The 22,295-nt window shown below is 46.4% G+C and overlaps 1 protein-coding gene across 6 annotated transcripts in view; it reads left to right on the top strand.

The window, feature by feature from the left end:
- HDAC4 (histone deacetylase 4) overlaps positions 1 to 22,295 on the top strand; it is a 666,648-nt gene that overhangs the window by 580,921 nt on the left and 63,432 nt on the right. The gene's annotated exons all lie outside the window — the stretch shown is intronic.

Below are 22,295 nucleotides of genomic sequence, written 5' to 3'. Positions count from 1 at the left end.
TATAATCTGTGGCATTCTGGGAATCTTACGGTGATAAGAATAAGCTACCTACCAGTCAGAAGCCACGGACATGTAGACTGCCTTCCTAATCAGATCTCCAGCTATTAGCAGGCCTCCCGAATGGCCATGCGGTCCGCCAGGGCCGGTACCGCCAACCACGCCAAATCCCCATGCAGAGAGAGTGTTGTGTGCCCTGCAGCACACCGCTATTCCGTACAGGCCGCCGCCATTTTTTTTGCTGGATCGCACGAGCCGCCATTTTGGCTTAGCCTCGTGTCTCCAGCATGGGGGCAGCCATGTTTGAGGTGATCCAAACACCTCGTGGAGCTAGGAGAGGCGCCGGAAGGCGTGCAGAGGGGCGGAGCCGCCTCCTTTCTTCCTGGGCAGCCAGCCAAAAGACTTCCTGTTTGTCAAGACAGCGCTGTAACCTGTTGCAGTTATACTCTGAGCATCAAGTGGTGAGCCTGGGGGTCTCTCTCTCTCTCTCTCTCTTTCGATCGATAGGGATCCCTAGCAGGTAACACTAAGGGGCTTTTGTGGCGCTGGGGGTCTGGAAAAAAAAAAAAAAAGTTTTTTATTTTTGAATTATATTATCCAGGAAGTGACTGGAATTATCATGGACCCTGCCACACATATTCCCCCACCTGTTTCCCTCGAGGGGGCCACGGGACCCGCCGGTGCACAGAGTGTAGAGTCATTTACAGCAATTTTGGAGTCTATGGTGGCTCGGGTGGAGGCGGCCTGTCAGGGACGGGGGTCAAGGAAGCGACCCCCGCCTACCCCTATACTATCTGACACCTCTGACTCAGATTCAGAGATGGTCACTGCAGTTGCAGGTTCCTCTGCAAGGGCTGTTATCCCAGGTAAAGCCCCCTCAGACAGTGAGGAGGACGCTTCTTCTCCTGCTATAATTCAGGAAGAAGCATTGGTGGACGCACTAGTTGTGGCAGTGCAGGAAACCTTAAAACTTGAGGCTTTACCGGCAGAGGCAACTGAAACAGAGATTCCTTTTGGTACTAATAAGCCCATCAAAACGGTGAAGGTTTTTCCTGTACCTAAATGTTTCGGTAACCAGATTAAAGGAGAATGGGAGCATTCTAAACGTACCTTTACTATTTCCAAGCGTATTGCTAGACGCTATCCGTTTGAGGAATCCATCATTAAGAAATGGACGGTACCACCAGTGGTGGATCCACCTATTTCCAGGCTGAATAAAGCCACGGTTATCCCAGTGGAGGACACTTCGTCCTTTAAGGATCCGGTGGATCGAAAGATGGAAGCAGAGTCCCGCACCATCTTCTCTCTGATAGGGTCAGCATTTAGACCAGTAATTGTTATTGGTCTAGTTTCCCAGACACTTACGGAATGGGCGAAAATGGTACGCCAAGAACTTAGGGGAAAAGATATTCCCCAGGAGACATCTGATTTGATGGAACAGATTATACAAGGGCTACAGTTTATCTGTGACGCAGCCTTGGACACTACTCCCTTATTAGGGCATGCATCTAAGTCAGCGGTGATCCTCAGACGTGTGCTGTGGTTAAAATGCTGGTCAGCTGACCTAGGTTCCAAAAAGACCTTGACTAATCTCCCTTTTCAGGGGAATCGTCTATTTGGGGCCAACCTAGATGAAATCATTAAGGATGCCACTGGGGGCAAGAGCACTTTTTTGCCACAGGCTGCTAAAGCTAAGGGACCTCGCAACAAGCGAGGGCCTTTCTTTACCGCCCATAAAGGGCGCCCGGCTGGTACTAGCGGGAAAGGCAAGACTCTTCCAGGAGGGTTCAAGAAGGGCTGGTCGGACAAGCAAAGGACCAACCCAGCCAAACCCGAAGCAAAGGAGTACACAGCCTGAAGGTGCGCCCCCACCCGGTTTCAGGGTGGGGGGACGTTTTCACCGGTATTCAGGACATTAGATCGAGCATCAACCACTACTACCGGTGCGATTCTTCCCTTCCAACATTTAAGTACTACAGGAAGCGGTAGTTACCGTTCCCTGAATAGATCTTTTCCTTTACCTTTTCCTAAGATTAGTCCCTATACCTCACAGGAATCGGATCTGGTTGACCAGATAGGCCAAGTAGCCTCTAGTCGGGTGACTTCGGTCCCTGAGGTTCAACCAGAAAAGATCACCCTTCCTGATAACAATCAGGTATCTGATAAATGTGTGGGAACAGAAAACGACCAGACTTTCTCGGATGGTCGGGGCCAGATACCTCTAGGGACGCCTGGTTCAGATTCTATCAGCGCCAGTGGTCCTAGAAATTCTAGGCTGGCCTCCTCAAGCCGCCCTGGCCGACTTGGACATGCTAGTCGTAGACGTTCCGTGGGAACTTCGTCTCAGGGAGTGTCTGTGGTCTCAAGGACCAATTTACCATCATGCTTTACAGTCGCTGGGTTTAATGGCCTGGCCATTGAAACCCAAGTACTGAAGGACAGAGGTTTGTCTACTTCAGTCATTCCTACCCTTATTAAAGCAAGGAAAGCGACTTCCAGCAAAGTCTATTATCACACATGGAAGACTTATATTGCGTGGTGCGAATCTTTAGGATTTCCTCCACGTACCTATTCGGTGACTCGAATATTGGCCTTTTTGCAACAAGGGGTTGAGCAGAAGCTAGCCTTGAGCACCATCAAGGGTCAAGTTTCAGCATTAGCAATCTTCTTTCAGAAACCTTTAGCTACCAAGTCCTTGGTGCGGAATTTCATCCAGGGGGTGCGGCAACTGGCTCCTCCAGTCCGCGCGCCCTTACCGCCCTGGGATCTTAATTTGGTTTTGTCGGTTCTACAGAAACCTCCCTTTGAAAACATCAGGGAGATTCCCTTGCTTACTTTATCCCAGAAGGTGGCCTTCTTGGTGGCTATTACTTCTGCTCGCAGGGTGTCAGAACTGGCTGCATTATCATGCCAGTCCCCATACCTAGTGATTCATAGGGATAAGGTAGTACTTCATCCTAAGCCATCTTTTCTTCCTAAGGTGGTTTCAGATTTTCATCTGAATGAAGATATTGTACTACCTTCCTTGTGTCCTCAGCCCAAGCATCATCGGGAACATGCGTTGCATTCCTTAGATGTGGTTCGGGCAATCAGGGTATACCTGAAAGCTACGGAATCTTTCCGTAAGACGGATTCACTTTTTGTGATCACGGATGGCCCCAGAAAGGGTTTGCCTGCATCTGCCGCGACCATTGCCAAATGGATTAGACAAACGGTGGTACAGGCTTATTCTATTAAGGGTCAGAGTCCTCCGTTCCCTGTTAGGGCGCACTCCACTCGAGCGCTCAGTACTTCCTGGGCCTTTCGCCATCAGGCGTCAGTGGTCCAGGTATGTAAGGCGGCCACCTGGTCGTCGGTACATACCTTTACAAAATTCTATAAAATTGATGTGACGGCATCGGCGGATGCCTCATTTGGCCGCAAGGTTTTGCAGGCCGCAATTTGAGGAGACCGGTGGTCTACCTCGAGGGTTTTCTCTTTTTTGTTGAGTCTCATCATTAAGGATGAGCATTGTAAACTTCTAGTTGGCACCGGTTGGGCCTTCTAGATTGGGATTTGATTTCATTTTCCCACCCCTCAGTTGTGATACTGCTCTGGGACGTCCCGAAGGTGGTGTATCACCGAGGACTACGTCTGTCAATGAGCGCTAGAGAAAAATGGATTTTTGTAAAATCTTACCGTAAAATCCTTTTCTCTTAGCTCATTGACAGACGTAGTCCCAGCCCCTCTGTTTTTTGAGTTGGGTTGGGTTAAAATCTCTAAAGACTGCTTTTTCACATAACTGATTTGCTGAGGCAGAGAGAGAGAGGATATACCCTCTGGGACTGCCCCTAGGGTGTGGCCAGAGCTTTTTAATTTCCTGTCTAGTCCTGCTCCTGTGGAGGCAACATAACCCGAAGGTGGTGTATCACCGAGGACTACGTCTGTCAATGAGCTAAGAGAAAAGGATTTTACGGTAAGATTTTACAAAAATCAATTTTTTGACCACATCATACTCTTTATGCATGTTGTCTTACTCCAAGCTGTATAGGCTCGAAAGCCTACTACCAATTAAGCATATTAGGTGATGTGCATCTCTGTAATGAGAAGGGGTGTGGTCTAATGACATCAACACCCTATATCAGGTGTGCATAATTATTAGGCAACTTCCTTTCCTTGGGCAAAATGGGTCAAAAGAAGGACTTGACAGGCTCAGAAAAGTCAAAAATAGTGAGATATCTTGCAGAGGGATGCAGCACTCTTAAAATTGCAAAGCTTCTGAAGCGTGATCATCGAACAATCAAGCATTTCATTCAAAATAGTCAACAGGGTCGCAAGAAGCGTGTAGGAAAAACCAAGGTGCAAAATAACAGCCCATGAACTGAGAAAAGTCAAGCGTGCAGCTGCCAAGATGCCACTTGCCACCAGTTTGGCCATATTTCAGAGCTGTAACATCACTGGAGTTCCCAAAAGCACAAGTTGTGGAATACTCAGAGACATGGCCAAGGTAAGAAAGGCTGAAAGACGCCCACCACTGAACAAGACACACAAGCTGAAACGTCAAGACTGGGCCAAGAAATATCTCAAGACTGATTTTTCAAAGGTTTTATGGACTGATGAAATGAGAGTGAGTCTTGATGGGCCAGATGGATGGGCCCGTGGCTGGATTGGTAAAGGGCAGAGAGCTCCAGTCCGAATCAGACGCCAGCAAGGTGGAGGTGGAGTACTGGTTTGGGCTGGTATCATCAAAGATGAGCTTGTGGGGCCTTTTCGGGTTGAGGATGGAGTCGAACTCAACTCCCAGTCCTACTGCCAGTTTCTGGAAGACACCTTCAAGCAGTGGTACAGGAAGAAGTCTGCATCCTTCAAGAAAAACATGATTTTCATGCAGGACAATGCTCCATCACATGCGTCTAAGTACTCCACAGCGTGGCTGGCAAGAAAGGGTATAAAAGAAGAAAAGCTAATGACATGGCCTCCTTGTTCACCTGATCTGAACCCCATTGAGAACCTGTGGTCCATCATCAAATGTGAGATTTACAAGGAGGGAAAACAGTACACCTCTCTGAACAGTGTCTGGGAGGCTGTGGTTGCTGCTGCACGCAATGTAGATGGTGAACAGATCAAAACACTGACAGAATCCATGGATGGCAGGCTTTTGAGTGCCCTTGCAAAGAAAGGTGGCTATATTGGTCACTGATTTGTTTTTGTTTTGTTTTTGAATGTCAGAAATGTATATTTGTGAATGTTGAGATGTTATATTGGTTTCACTGGTAAAAAAAATAATTGAAATGGGTATACTGTATATTTGATTTTTGTTAAGTTGCCTAATAATTATGCACAGTAATAGTCACCTGCACACACAGATATCCCCCTAAAATAGCTAAAACTAAAAACAAACCAAAAACTACTTCCAAAAATAGTCAGCTTTGATATTAATTAGTTTTTTGGGTTCATTGTGAACATGGTTGTTGTTCAATAATAAAATTAATCCTCAAAAATACTCATTTGCCTAATAATTCTGCAATCTAGATGCACCCTTTACATGTTTGTAAATATTTTATTATATCTTTTCATGTGACAAACCTGAAGAAATGAAGAAAACTTTGCTACAAAATAAAGTAGTGAGTGTACAGCTTGTATAACAGTGTAAATTTGCTGTCCCCTCAAAATAACCTTAACACACAGCCATTAGTGTCTAAACTGCTGCCAACAAAAGTGTGTACATCCCTAAGTGAAAATGTCCAAATTGGTCCCCAAGTGTCAATATTTTGTGCGGCCACCATTATTTTCCAGCACTGCCTTAAGCCTCTTTGGCATGGAGTTCACCAGAGCTTCACAGGTTGCCACTCTTCCACTCCTCCATGAGGACATCACGGAGCTGGTAGATGTTAGAGACCTTGTGCTCCTCCACCCTCCATTTGAGGATGCCCCACATGCTCAATAGGGTTTAGGTCTGGAGACATGCTTGGCCAGTCCATCCCCTTTACCCTCGGCTTCTTTAGCAAGGCAGTGGTCATCTTGGAGGTGTGTTTGTGGTCGTTAACATGTTGGAATACTGCCCTGCGGCCCAGTTTTTGAAGGGGCGGGGATCATGCTCTGCTTCAGTATGTCACAGTACATGTTGGCATTCATGTTTCCCTCAATGAACTGTAGCTCCCCAGTGCCGGAATCACTCATGCAGCCCCAGACCATGACACTCCCACCACCATGCTTGACTGTAGGCAAGACACACTTGTCTTTCTACTCCTCACCTGGTTGCCGCTATACACGCTTGACACCATCTGAACCAAATCGTTTTATCTTGGTCTCATCAGACCACAGGACATTGTTCCAGTAATCCATGTCCTTAGTGTACTTGTCTTCAGCAAACTGTTTGCAGTCCTTCTTGTGCATAATCTTTAGAAGAGGCTTCCTTCTGGGACGACAGCCATGCAGACCAATTTGATGCAGTGTATAGTCTGAGCACTGGCTGAACCTACCCCCCTCCACCCCTACAACCTCTGCAGCAATGCTGGCAGCTCTCATATGTCAATTTCCCAAAGACAACCTCTGGATATGATGCTGAGCATGTACACTCAACTCCTTTGGTCGACCATGACGAGGCCTGTTCTGAGTGGAACCTGTCCTGTTAAACCGCTCCATGCTCTTGGCCACCGTGTTGCAGCTCAGTTTCAGGGTCTTGGCAATCTTCTTATAGCCTAGGCCATCTTTATGTAGAGCAACAATTCTTTTTTTCAGATCCTCAGAGAGTTCTTTGCCATGAGGTGCCATGTTGAACTTTCAGTGACCAGAATGAGAGAGTGAGAGTGATGACACTAAATTTAACACACCTGCTCCCCATTCACAACCTGAGACCTTGTAACACGAACGTGTCACAGGACACTGTGGGGATGGCAATTTACACATTTTAACTTGGGGGTGAACTCACTTTTGTTAGCAGCGGTTTAGACATTAATGGCTGTGTGTGGAGTTATTTTGAGGGGACAGCAAATTTACACTTTTATACAAGCTATACACTCACTACTTTACATTGTAGCAAAGTGCCATTTCTTTAGAGTTGTCACATGAAAAGATATAATAAAATATTTATAAAAATGTGAGGGGTTTACTAACTTTTGGGAGATACTGTATATATACACAGTGCTCAGCACAAATGAGTATACCCCTTTTGGAAAGTAAGGGTTAATCAATATTTTAATGAACACTAACAATTTCCAAAATTTTGACAAAACTGTTTTATAGAACATTTGTTTAGCTAATAATATAACTTAGATTTAAATTTTACTCACATTAGTTTATGCAAAAATGAATACACCCCACAACAAAAACTACTACATCTAGTATTTTGGAGGACCTCTATGATTTGTAAGGACAGCACCAAGTCTTCTAAGCATGAAATGAACAAGTTGGCGACATATTGCAACATCTATCTTTCTTTTTTATTATCAAAGGACACAGTGCTCCACAAATCATAACTACTGGGTTATATTGCCTCCTCAAGGAGTACGACTAGGCAGAACAAAAAACACCAGGCTTCACCCATGGTCCAGCCTCAGCTTGGTATATAACCCCCCTCTCTTTTCTAGGTAACCAGTTTTAATCTGTCTAGTCAGGAGTAAGGATCTAGGCTCCCGACTGGGATCTCTCGTTCTAGCAATTTGGGTTTTTTTTTTCTCTTTCCTTACATCTTTTTTTTTTCTCTCGGGAGATCTACAATCAACTGCCGGGCTGGGTGACGGGCTGGAAAATCTAGATCCAGTGGTCATCCCAGTCTGGCCAGTGAGCATGTGCAGACCGCAGCTACGCGCTAGTTTGGCCGCGACATAGCCTCACGGACAGAGGCTGGCCCACGAGTTAAACATCTCGCATGGGCGCATACGACCAGGCTTGGGTCTGAGTTGCAGCGGTCCCTTGGCCAACAGCTGTCTGGAGCGTTTCCCGCACCATGTAAGGGTAAGTACAGTCTCCCCTCTCCCCTTTTGCCGGTTTTTGGGCTGGATGCGGGTAACCTCCAGGAACGGTCGGACCTGCCTGCAGGTTCCCCCACCTCCTTTCCCCCCCTGTCTGAACCTAGAGTCTGGTGGGAGTCCCAGGGCAGAGAATGTCACTACCCCCACTCTGTAAGGGTCCTGGGATAGTTTGCGTCCTGCCCTGGTAGTCTGGAGGGGTCGCCTAGGTGCATACCCTACTTTTTGCAGTCTGTAGTGCAGGGGGGTCCCAATACAGGGACTGGTGAAGAGTGTGCAGTGGAGCCTCCCCTAAACGTGTGTCCTACCTTCAGAGGGGGTCGCCTTGCAGAGGGCGCAGGGAAGATCCTGGCAGCATTCTTCTGCGTCTGTAGCTGATGGCGACCATTTTCCCTTGGTCTGGCTGGTCTCCGGTTGGCAGCCATGTTTGTGTAGCCCCCGATGTCACTGGGGCCATTTTACCTTAGTCTGGCTGGTCTCCTGTTGGCAGCCATGTTTGTGTAGTCCGACGATGTCACAAGGGCCATTTTCTCTTAGTCCGCAGGACACTGGAGACGTCCGAAGCCTTGTGGGAATGCCGGAGCTCCTCCTCTTCCTCCTCCATTTCCTCTTCCTCCTCCTTTGAAAACATTCGGGAGTCTCCCTTGCTTACATGGTCTCAGAAGGTGGCCTTTTTGGTGGCTATTACTTCTGCGTGCAGGATGTCGCAGCTACCAGCGCTGTCTTGTCCTTAGCCTTACCTGGTGGTTCACAGGGATAAGGTGGTTCTTCCGCCATGTCCATCGTTCCTTCCAAAGGTCAGTTCTGATTTTAAATTGAATGAAGACATCGTGTTGCACTCCCTGTGTCCCAGGTCTAAGCATCCTAAGGCTATTGCCTTGCATTTCCTGAATGTGGTTTGGGCAATCGGGGTGTACCTGGCAGCTACAGAGTCTTTTAGGAACTCAGACTCACTATTTGTACTCACAGAAGGCTCTCAAAAAGGGTTGGCTGCTTCCGCTGCGACCATTTTCATATGGATCAGACAGGCAGTGGTTCAGGCTTCCTGGCCTTCCGTCATTAGGCATCAGTGATGCAGGTTTGCAAGATGGCCACCTGGTCATCTGTGCACACTTTCACAAAGTATAACAAGGTGGATGTGTTGGCCACAAGGTTTTTCAGGCTGAGGTTTAGAGGACCTGGTCCTCTTTTAGGGTGTATGTTTTTTTTTCAGGTGAGCTCTAGTTGTTTATGGTTGAGCTGCATATTACCTGAGTTGGCTATGGTTTAGCCTTGGAAATTTTTTTCTTGCTGTTCCCACCCCTCATGTTTGACACTGCTTTAGGATGTCCCAACGGTGAAGAAGATAAGGAGCTGTGTTCGTCAATGGACGAAAGAGAAAATGGGATTTCTTATCTTACATCACGGGACACAGAGCCGGTAATAATCACTATCTGGGTTATACGCTACCTTTAGGTGATTGGACACTGGCAACCAGTAGACAGGAAGTTCCTTCCATATAACCCCTCCCATACAGGAAGAACCTCAGTTTTATTACCAGTGCCTTGAAGGTGGTTGTCATGGCTGTTAAAGCACTTCAATCCTTAATGATGTCCCAGTAAGGGGGCGTTTTGATCGGCTCCATTCGGATGGTTTAGCGCTAAGTGGATGGGATCCGAGCCTCAGGTAAGAAGACCAGAGGTTTTGCCTGTAATGTGACCCATCTGGGCGCTGGGTCCTGAGAAATGGAACCCTGGTTTTATTTATTTATTATCCCAAGGAGGGTGCTCTACAGGTCCAAGGGTGTGGACCCCATGAAAAGGGGGACCCGGTCCTTAACCATTTGCCTACAGTGCACTTTCACCCCCTTCCTGCCCAGACTGATTTTCAGCTTTCAGCGCTCTCACAATTTGAATGACAATTACTCAGTCATGCAACACTGTACCCATAAAAAATTTGTGTCCTTTTTTTCCACACAAATAGAGCTTTCTTTTGATGGTATTTAATCACTACTGGGTTTTTTATTTTTTGTGCTATAAATAAAAAAAGACTGAAAATATTGTGAAAAAACGCATTTTTCTTTGTTTCTGTCATAAAATTTAGTAATTTTTCTTCACAAATTTTGGCCAAAATTTATACTGCTACTTATCTTTGGTAAAAATAACCCAAATAAGTGTATATTATTTTGTCTTTGTGAAAGTTATAGAGTCCACAAGCTATGGTGCTATTCATTGAAAATTGATCACACTTGATCACACCTGATGTACTGAAGGCCTATCTCATTTCTTGAGACACTAAAAAGTCAGGAAAGTACAAATACCCCCCCAAATGACCCCTTTTTGGAAAGTAGACATTCCAAGGTATTTAATAAGGGGCATGGTGAGTTTTTTGAAGTTGTAATTTTTTCCCACAACTCTTTGCAAAATGAAGATTTTTTTTTTTTTTTTTACAAATTGACGTATTAACAGGTTATTTCTCTCACACAGCATATGTATACTTGCAACTACACCCCAAAACACATTCTACTACTCCTCCTGAGTATGGCGATACCACATGTGTGAGACTTTTTCACAGCCTGGCCACATACAGAGGCCTAACATCCAAGTAGCACCGTCCGGCATTCTAGGAGCACAAATTACACATATCATTTCCTGACAACCTATCACACTTTTGAAGGCCCTGGAGCACCAGGACAATGGAAACCCCCATAAAATGACCCCATTTTGGAAAGCAAACAGCCCAACGTATAATTTTTGAGGCATAATGAGTCTTTTGAACTTGTCATTTTTTTCCACAAGTTTTTGGAAACTGTGGAAAGAAAATGAAAACACATTTTTTTTTTTACACAAAGCTGTCCATTTATGCAATATTTCTAACACATAGCATGTACATAGCAAAAATTGCACCCCAAAATACATTCTGCTATTCCTCCGGAGTATGGCGATACCACATGTGTAACACTTTTACACAGCCTAGCCACATACAGACGCCTAACATCCAAGTAGCCCTTTTCACAAAGTTGTCCACTTGGTGTTTACAAGCTAAAATAATTTTTTTTGCTAGAAAACTACTTAGAACCCCCAAACATTATATATTTTGGGTAAGTGGTTGCATGTATATGGCAAACAGGTAACGATGACTGATGTGGTGACAGGTGACGATGACTGATGGGGTGACAGGTGACGATGACTGATGGGGTGACAGGTGACAATGACTGATGGGGTGACAGGTGACAATGACTGATGGGGTGACAGGTGACAATGACTGATGGGGTGACAGGTGACGATGATTGATGAGGTGACAGATGACGATGATTGATGAGGTGACAAGTGACGATGATTGATGGGGTGACATATGACAATTACTGACGGGGTGACAAGTGACGATCATTTATAGGGTGACAGATGACGATGATTGATGGGGTGACAGATGACAATCACTGACAGGGTGACAAGTGACGATCATTTATAGGGTGACAGATGACGATGACTGATGGGGTGACAGGTGACGGTGATGGGGTGACAGGTGACGGTGATTGATGGGGTGACAGGTGACGGGCGATGGTCACCGATGGGTGACGGGCGATGGTGCACGGCGGTACTGATGGCAGTCTCTGGTGACCGGTGAACTTTAGGCTACGTTCACATGTGAGCGTAGCGATCGCGGGCAGAATCACTGTGATTCTGCCCGCGATCCAGAAATCATGGCAAATCGCGGGACGCCTGTGTGTTGCCCGTGATTTGCAATAGCACCCCAAACGCTGTGCGATGTTGCTGCGATTTCCGCCTGCCGAATCGCGGTAACATCACGCAAACAACGCATGACGCCCCAAAGAAACTCTTGTACCTTTTTTGGGCGTCATGCGATGTTTGCGCGATGTTACCGCGATTCGGCAGGCGGAAATGGCGGCAACATCGCACAGCGTTTGGGGTGCTATTTCAAATCACGGGGAACGCACAGGCGCCCCGCGATTTGCAATGGTATCCGGATCGCGGGCAGAATCGCGGTGATTCTGCCTGCGATCGCCACGCTCACATGTGAACGTTATGGGTGTCAATTTCTGGGCACTGATGAGGTGACTGTTGGGTGACAGGTGCAATTGGGGGGGGGCTGAGGACTGTGTGGGGACATTTATTTTTGTGATTTGACAGGTGTACAGAGCAGTAACTCACTATTTCTAGTTCTGCTCTCCTCACACTGGAAACTGTATGAGGAGAGAAGAGCTAATAACTGTGAGTTACTGCTCTGTGTTTACATTTTGTGATCGGCTGTGAATGGATTCACAGCCGATCACATAGTAAACAGTCACTGTCAGTGACTGTTTACTACTGCCGGTGACAGCTGTGTTCCTACGGAACACAGTGCCACCGACATGACCGCGCTGCGCGCTCCCGATCGCGCATGCGCGGTCATCTTGTGGGCGTCTCCATTGTGATCGGCTGTGTCATTGGAACACAGCCGATCACGTGGGAAATAGCCACGCCCATTGGCTGTTTCCCCCTTGCCGGTGACGGGGGGTGTCCCGGGGACACCCCGACACCGGCAGTACAGGGCGGCGCGCACGCGATCGCGCGCCTGCCCTGCTTAAAGTGCCGCCGTCATATGACGGCGGCCCAGGATAATGGTCGCACCGCTCCGCCGTCATATGACGGCGGGCTGGCGGCATCTGGTTAAAGGTCTGATTGACAAAGCCCGCCGTAATGGGTGAAGTTTGGGTCCTGTATAGGACCCTGCAGCGGGACTGGTAAGTCTGTTCCTTTTTCCCTCGCTTTAAAAAAAAAAAAAAAAAAAAAAAGGTTTGAGGGAAGGAATTGCACCTTTTCTCTCCTAGCTGTAGTACCGTGTTTTGGCCACTTGATATCGCTGTTCGGCAGAATTGTGTTGTCTGTGTCTGGACTCTCCAGTCAGCTTGTCTCTGTTTCTCCATATATCTTTATGGGCGCGCACTAATGACGTCACGGGATTGCACATGGATCGCCTCTCACTGTTCTCTGCTAAGCTGAGCTGCTGACCGGAACCTATGGGACCCAGAGCAGGTTGCAGTTTCTGTTTGGGCATATGTATTTGGAGGCTTGAGCACGGCTACACGGTAGGAGAATGGTAGTTCTGTGATAGCTGTACAGTGCTGGATCACAGTTTTTGTCTACCTTTTGTGCAACAGGTTGTTACCTGACTTCTGGGTCTTTATGTAAAGCAATGTCTTGCAGAAAAAGAAGTAGGAGTGGGGGGGGGGGGGGGGGGGACAGCAGGGAAAGGGACAAGTGTTCCTGCCTCAGGATCAAATAGTCCTAGTTTGGTAGTTTGGCTCCCGCTGTGCTCTTCCCCTGAGAGGCCTGAAGCAACTGGTCTGTCAGAGCCATTACGCTTATCTGGTATTGTTGCTACCTCCAATGCCTCAGTGTCTACCTATGTTACTAAGGATGATCTGGCATTTGCCCTGGCTAGCCTTGAAGGTAAAATAGCCAGAATGTTTGCTTTTTTTTACAGGGCTGGAGAAAACGGAATAGATCCTCCTCTCCTGTATCGGGCTCAGCAGGGATGCAGCAGAGCTCCTGGGCTCTCAAGGTCTTGCAGGGGCTTCTGGTTTAGAGCCAGATTGGGCAGAATATGTTGAAGAGGTGGCTGTTAATGATTTGGAAGAGGGGCAGGCTGAAGATTGTTCCTCTTCTGAGGGCTCAGATTCTGAGGAACTATTTGCAGCATCCCACACTCGGAGCCCTATTGATTCAGTCCCTCACGAAATGGTTCAGAGAGGGTTTAAATTACAAAATCAGTGTCCATACATGTTCCAATGTCCATACAATCAATCAAATAAACGGTGAATCCACGTGTCCAAAAGAATCTTGTGCTAAACTTAATTAGTGCTTTCGTGATTAGTGCAATCTCACCACCAGGTGAATTGGTCTCTCACCTCCACTATAGACCCACTGCTGGGTCAATCACAGCGTTGTATATACGCAGGGACCTTCAGATAGTAAAGGCTATGGATAGCCTATCACCTCCAGAGGGATTCTCACCGATAGACATAAAAGGGGAACAAAGGAAAAGATCTAGTGCTCTCTGTATGGTTGCAGTAAACCGCTTTATTGAGTAAAAGGAATGGTACTCACAAAGGTGGCGCTTCCAAAGCCCATAGCAATCAGCATAAACGGTATCTAGGAAGAGACAGCTTCCAGCACGCAGGCTTTGGACACGTGGATTTACCGTTTACCCCCTGCTGGAACAGCTGGTGTATGAGGATTGGGATCATCCTGACAGGTTGTTCATGCCTCCAAAGAGATTTTCTTTGCTTTATCCTATGGGGGAGAAATTCAGAAGGAAGTGGTATATGCCTTAGGTAGAGATTGCTTTTTCTTCTGTGAACAAGAATTTGACCTGTCCGGTTGATAATGCCCAGGTTTTTAAGGATCCAGCAGATAAAAAGCTGGAATCCTTAATTAAATCTTCCGTTGCCGTTGCTGGCTCTGCTGTTCAACCAGCTATATACCAATCCTTAAAGAATTATTTTAAAAGGGTGACTAGAAGTCTGCCTATTCAGGGGGAGTCTTCTGAAGATTTGGTGGAGTTTCCTTGTGCCTTGTGTTTTGCAGTAGATGCCCTTAGGGATTCTTTTCAACAGATTTCCCGAGTTGCTCTTCTCTCTGTTCATGTGCGCAGAGTACTATGGCTTTAGAATTGGTCAGCAGAATTACCTTGTAAGAAGCTGACAGCTTTTCGTTTCCATGGGAAAAGTCTCTTTGGTGAGGATCTGGATAAACACATCCAGAAGGTTTCAGGTGGAAAAAGTGCATTGTTGCTGGTTAAAAGAAGGATTAAACATCTATCTTTTAAAGCTCCAAGTGTTACGGTACCTCCGAACACGTCAGCTTCTAAGCATTTCCGACAGCCTTAGCCATCAGGGTTTAGAAGATCTCGCAATCAACCCTGGAAATCAAAATCAGAAAAAACCCTGGGTCCAAAGGCCTGTTAAATCCAAATCTGCCTTATGAAGGGGTGCCCCCACTCGTTTGGGTGGGGGGAAGGCTCCTACAGTTCTCAGAAACCTGGAGAGGAGTGGTGCAGGACAGGTGGGTCTTGTCCACGGTGGCATGGGGCTATGTGATAGAGTTCCGAGAGTTTCCTCCTCCTTGGTTTCTGTGTTCAAATGTCGCTGTTTGCCCAGTAAAAAGGAAGTCCTTGTTCCAGGCCCTGGAACATTTGTGGGTACAGGGAGTGATTGTGGAGGTTCCAACCAGCAAAAATTTCACTGGTTTTTATTCAAATCTCTTTACAGTGCCAAAACCAAATGGCGAGGTAAGACCCGTTCTAGATCTCAAAGCTCTGAACCAGTATCTGACTGTTCAGTCTTTTTGTATGGAATCAATCTGCTCTGTGTTAGCCTCTCTGGGAAGAGGAGATTTTCTGGCCTCCATAGATATCAAGGATGCATACCTCCATGTACCAATTTTCAGGCTCCATCAGAGGTTCAGTTTGTGGCTCTGCCATTCGGTCTTGCCACAACCCCCCCCGGTTGTTTACAAAAATCTTGACCCCGATGTTGGCTCTTTTAAGGTCTCATGTAATGGGTTACCTAAACGACCTCCTGATCAAGAATCGGTCAGGACCAGGTCCAAAACAGGATGTTTCCCAGACTGTCCAGTTCTTAGAAAGTCTGGGTTGGATTGTAAACTTAGAAAAGTCAACCTTGAGGCCTGTTCAGATTCTGGAATATTTGGGTCTGGTTTATCGATACTGCTCAGGCAAAGATTTTTCTGCCATCAAGAAAGGTTCTGGCCCTGAAGGGTCTGGTGCAGGTGGTAAAAGGGAAAAGTTTCTGTCTATACAGGGAGTGCAGAATTATTAGGCAAATGAGTATTTTTGAGGATTAATTTTATTATTGAACAACAACCATGTTCTCAATGAACCCAAAAAACTCATTAATATCAAAGCTGACTATTTTTGGAAGTAGTTTTTAGTTTTAGCTATTTTAGGGGGATATCTGTGTGTGCAGGTGACTATTACTGTGCATAATTATTAGGCAACTTAACAAAAATCAAATATACAGTATACCCATTTCAATAATTTTTTTTTACCAGTGAAACCAATATAACATCTCAACATTCACAAATATACATTTCTGACATTCAAAAACAAAAACAAATCAGTGACCAATATAGCCACCTTTCTTTGCAAGGACACTCAAAAGCCTGCCATCCATGGATTCTGTCAGTGTTTTTGATCTGTTCACCATCAACATTGCGTGCAGCAGCAACCACAGCCTCCCAGACACTGTTCAGAGAGGTGTACTGTTTTCCCTCCTTGTAAATCTCACATTTGATGATGGACCACAGGTTCTCAATGGGGTTCAGATCAGGTGAACAAGGAGGCCATGTCATTAGCTTTTCTTTTATACCCTTTCTTGCCAGCCACGCTGTGGAGTACTTGGACGCGTGTGATGGAGCATTGTCCTGCATGAAAATCATGTTTTTCTTGAAGGATGCAGGCTTCTTCCTGTACCACTGCTTGAAGAAGGTGTCTTGCAGAAACTGGCAGTAGGACTGGGAGTTGAGCTTGACTCCATCCTCAACCCGAAAAGGCCCCACAAGCTCATCTTTGATGATACCAGCCCAAACCAGTACTCCACCTCCACTTTGCTGGAGTCTGAGTCGGACTGGAGCTCTCTGCCCTTTACCAATCCAGCCACGGGCCCATCCATCTGGCCCATCAAGACTCACTCTCATTTCATCATTCCATAAAACCTTTGAAAAGGATGTTATTAGACCACACACCTTCTCATTACAGAGATGCAGATCATCTAATATGCTTAATTGGTAGTAGGCTTTCGAGCCTATACAGCTTGGAGTAAGACAACATGCAAAAAGAGGATGATGTGGTCAAAATACTCATTTGCCTAATAATTCTGCACTCCCTGTATGTCTGCGCATAATACTGCTGGGCAAGATGGTGTCCTCATTCAAAGCAGTCCCTTATGTGCAATTCCACTCCAGACTGTTCCAGAACAGTGAGGAAAAATGAGAAATATATGACTGGGGAAAAAAAAAACCCAAAACCATTATTTCACAAAGAATATGGACTTTCGGGGGCACATGGTAGAATGAACCAGAGCGACTCATAATTGATAAAAAATATAATTTTATTACAAAGAAATCAAAATTAAAAAAGTGAAGAACAAAAGCAGTCCTCACTCAGTTGACATATACAACACATAAAGGGAAACAACATCTAAAAATAATAACCCGGACAGTCTTTTACCCACTATATTCAAAAGGAACAAAAGGTTTGGACTGACAGGGAAATACTAGACTTGTGCCAGAGTTATATCTGCTCAACGGGTCTACGCGTTTGGCTACGTGCTTCTTCAGGACCAGTTTGTATCAGAGTAGTTATTTAAATAAAGCAAAACATAAATTAATAAAATAAATTTACTCAAAAAAATATATATACATATCTCTGTGCATTAAAGGGAAACAAACCTGCTCAAAAATGCAGCAAACGCCTCCCGGGTGGACATAGATGACCCAGTAATAAAGGGATCATGTAGAGTTTACTCAGAATGAATACCTATGGAACAATATTCATGAGCACTTGTCCATATAATTTTATGTGAAGTTAATAGGATTCTAAGAGCTGATTACCTATTTAGGGAAATCTGATAGTAGTCAGGTGTATCTCATCTAGGGCTCAATGAACATAATATTAAAAGGGATTCCAATGGGCTACCAAGGGGGGCCCACTAATAGGAAGGATTGCTATCTAAAAGAAGAGAATAAGTCCATTACTCACAGTGATAGACATAAATTCATATATGTATCACACGATATTTAATAATTACCTTAATATATCAGACCATCAAATCACTGCACATAAACAGTTTGGCAGAGGTCTCAGATAAAGAGAAAAAGCTTTTGAGGGAACTAATATGACTAATATGCCCCAGAGAGGACTGGTTATCCAACTACAATAAAAGATGGAAAAATACCCATTAGGTAAGGATAGAAATATGTAGATCTAGTGGTGATCAATATTTAGTTAATTACCTGTATTAAACTTCACATGAGGGGGCCACAATTTTCCATAGGTGGAGAGGGAGGGATGAGTAGTAACTTGTTTATAGCCAGGTATAGTCTTAACTGACTCCTGCCATACTGATGCTCAAGAATGGTGGGTCGGGAACCAACCAGCAGTACCCACCAGCAGTACCAGCCAGCAATACACGCCAGCAGCACCAGCCAGCGATACCCACCAACAGTACCCGCCAGCCAGCAGAACCCACCAGCAGTACCAGTCAGAAGTACCCTCCAATAAGCAGTACCAGCCAGCAGAACCCACCAGCAGTACCAGCCAGCAGAACCCGCCAGCAGTACCCATCAGCAGTACCCACCAGAAGTACCAGCCAGCCGTACTAGGGATCGACCGATTATCGGCAAGGCTGATATATCGAAGGCCGATATGCAATTTTTCCGATATATCGGAATCGGCTCCGGAAGTTACCGATATTGCCGATATTGTGCGCGGCGCACACGTGACGTCATTGCGTGTGTTGCTTCACGTGTCTCCTCGCGCTGGGCCTATAATTTGACATGTTCTGCCTTCTAAGACCGCCTTGGACCGTGTGTGCTGCTGCAGTCTGGTCACGGTGCCAGCCAGCCACCCACAACAGGGTGCCAGCCAGCGACCCACCACAGGGTGCCAGCCAGCCACAGCAGGGTACCAGCCATCGACACACAACAGGGTGCCAGGCCAGCATCCAGCCACCCACCCCACAACCGGGTGCCAGCAGTCAGCCACCCACCCCACAACAGGGATTTAGCAAACCAGCCACCCACAGGGTGACACCAATCCAGCCACCCACCACAGTGTTCCAGCAAGCCAGCCACCCACAACAAGCCAAGGGTGAGTGACACCAAGCCAGCCACCCACAACAGGGTGACACCAAACCAGCCACCCACAACATGGTGACACCAAGCCAGCCACCCACAACAGGGTGACACCAAGCCAGCCACCCACAACAGGGTGACACCAAGCCAGCCACCCACAGCATTCCAGCAAGCCAGCCACCCACAACAGTGTTCCAGCAAGCCAGCCATCCACAACAGGGTGACACCAAGCCAGCCACCCACAACAGGGTGACACCAAGCCAGCCACCCACAGCATTCCAGCAAGCCAGCCACCCACAACAGTGTTCCAGCAAGCCAGCCACCCACAACAGGGTGACACCAAGCCACCCACAACAGGGCGACACCAAGCCAGCCACCCACCACAGTGTTCCAGCAAGCCAACCACCCACCACAGTGTTCCAGCAAGCCAGCCACCCACAACAAGCCAGGGTGAGTGACACCAAGCCAGCCACCCACAACAGGGTGACACCAAGCCAGCCAGCCACAACAGGGTGACACCAAACCAGCCACCCACAACAGGGTGACACCAAGCCAGCCACCCACAACAGGGTGACACCAAGTCACCCACACTGCTAGGCGTCAGCCACCGACCCACAACAGGGTGCCAGCAAGCCATCCACGCTGCCAGGTGTCAGCCACCGACCCACAACAGGGTGCCAGCCAGCCACCCACACTGCCAGGCGTCAGCCACTGACCCACAACAGGGTGCCAGAAAGGCACCCACACTGCAAGGCATCAGCCACCGACCCACAACAGGGTCACAACAAGCCACTCAAACTGCCAGGTGTCAACCACCGACTCACAACAGGATGCCAGCAAGCCATCCACAGCAGGCCAGGGTGCCAGCAGCCAGCCAGCCATTTTTTTTAACCTTATTGTCTTTCAAATTGCAATAGAGATGGATGAAGACAGAAAAAGTAAAAGTGTGATCTGGGACTATTTCTCATCTCAACCATCTCCAGGAAAAGCAGCAGTGTGCAACACATGCACAAACAACATAAGCATGAGATCAGTAACTGCAAAAAACAAAAATACGTCAAATCTTTGGGCCCATCTAGGAATTCATCATATTTAATTAAATCATGCAGCACAGAAAAAACAAAATGAATATCAATATGATTTTGAAAAACCTCCTCCACTATCCCAGGCAACAATAACAGATTTGTTTCAGAAAAAAATCAGGTTTCACTGTCTAGATTCAGATGGAAGATCCCAACTGCTGGATAGAGTAATCACAGAGATGATGGTCACTGATAACCAGCCATTTACAATGGTGTCAGGAGGAGGACAAACAGAGTCACTAATGCATCTTAGATGCCACTTCATTGACAGCGGATGGACAAAATGGCAATTGGTCTTAAATACAAAAGTGATGCAAGGATCCCACACTGGGGAGTACAGTAGAAAAATGTTTCTAGGCATGTTTGAAGAATGGGGAATCACCAAAGACAGTGATGCTTGTGCTCCTTCGAGACAGCGGAGCAAACATGCGGAAAGGAATGAGGCTTGCTGATATGTCAGACCTCAGTGTCATGGCACACAACACCCTCCAACTTTCAAATGATGATCTGTCAGGCCAGAGAGCTTTCATTGATATGTTTTGAGAAGCATGGAGAGATTAAAAATGTTGTGCTGGCAAGTCTTTTGAATCCTCGATACAAGAACCATGCTTTCTCTTCTGATGATGTATTGGCCAAGGCAAAACAATGGCTGACAGAAGATATTCAACAGGAGGTGCAGGAGGTTCCTGCCGAAAAGACAAATCTAGAACAGCATTTTTATAATCTGAAAGAGCAGCATGCTGCAAAAACAGAAAAATGTCCAAAAGGACGACAATGAACAGAAGAGTATCTTCTTCATCGTGATCGAATTGATCATGACATTTTCAGTGTTTTATTGGGGCCTCATGCAGAGGATTCTTCTGAATCTGCAATAATGAGTCTGGATGATGAACTTCATCTCTATTTGAAAGAACCAGTAATTGACAGAAGTGGTGACCTCTTCAGTGGTGGAAAAAAAATGAGGCACGCTACAAAAGACTTGCTTCCCATGCTAGAAGATACCTCTCTCTCTCTGCTCCTTTGTCCTCCTCTCCTCCTGTACCAAGTGAGCATGTTAATGAAGTGGCAGCATTATATGAAAAAATAAGAAGCCGTTTAACAGGTGAACATGAACATGCTGAAATGTTCTGCTTTCTGCAGTATAATATTGTTCTACCTAACTGGGAGTATTGAAAAGTGTAGTAGTACTAGTGTCCACTCCAATCCACTGTCTAGCTTTTTTTCTAGCAGTTTTGCACTGACTGCAGTAGTGATTTAAAATCATTGCAGTGAGTGCACTATTGCAGCATTCGTCCACTGACTCCAATACACTGTCTATCTGTTGTCTAGCTTGTTTCTAGTAGTTTTGCTGCCACTAACTGCACTGCTGCAGTAGTGATTTAAAATTATTGCAGTGAGTGAGTGCACTACTGCCGCAGTTTATGCATCATTCACAATCAGATGATGTGAAACTGATGTCCCTGCAAGTGCAGTTTTCCTATCAATCCTATTAAGGTTCGAAGAACGAGCCCATAATGTTAAAAAAAAAAGTTAATAAACATTATTCAACATGTTCAGTAACAGATTTGTGTCGCAATTTGTGTTTATTTTGCAAAACTTTAAATGTACAAAATATCGGCCCATATCAGCCGATACCGATATGCGATGGCCAAAATATTGGTAACGAAAAACCGATGTCGGTCAATCCCTAAGCTGTACCCATCGGCAGTACCAGCCTTGTAGGACAGCCAGCAGCAGCCACCAGCCATACCCGCCTGAGGGACAGCAGCAGCCAGCGATACCTACAGAAATCCTTAGGAAGAAGTGAAGATTGAGGTCAGTTGAGGTGCAGGTAAACCGCAGTGCATCCGTGTGAAAGCAGACTTAGGCCCCTTTCACACAATCGGTCTAATCGGGTCTGTCTGTCTGTTTTACGGGTGGACCCAGTTGGACCCTCCATTCACCTCTATAGAGCGGCAGATGTAAACAGACTTGTGTTTGTTTACACCCGCCTATCTCCAATCCGATCCATTTAAAAAAACAGGAGATCTGTCCCCTCCTGTCGCGGCGGATCAGATCAGGGGCCCATAGAGTAGATATGGGCTTTGTCCGTATCTGCTCTGAATTTGCTGAGTGGACACACAGGTCATTCGCCCACTCTGCTCATTGTGACCTGCGACCGGTTACCAAGGTGCTAAAGTGGCTCTCTCTCCTCAAAAGGTTGGCCCCTCTGCCCTGCTGTAGGGCCCTGATGGAGAGATGCGCTGTAGCAGCCTTCCCCCTTAGTTTTGCCGCTGTGTGTGGAGGAGGGGAGGAGCCCCGGATGGAGAGGTGTGCTGTACTGCAGCGCATCAGGTGACCCGTGAAGAAATCATAAAGATCTCCTGTGAAGCCTCTGTTGAAGCTGGCCTTAACATTTTCATTACTATGAT

This window comes from Pelophylax lessonae, assembly GCF_965119305.1.
Source record: "Pelophylax lessonae genome assembly, chromosome: 6".
Lineage (NCBI taxonomy): Eukaryota > Metazoa > Chordata > Amphibia > Anura > Ranidae > Pelophylax > Pelophylax lessonae.
Note: the sequence above shows the minus strand (reverse complement) of the source record. Positions and strands in the feature narration are given on the sequence as shown.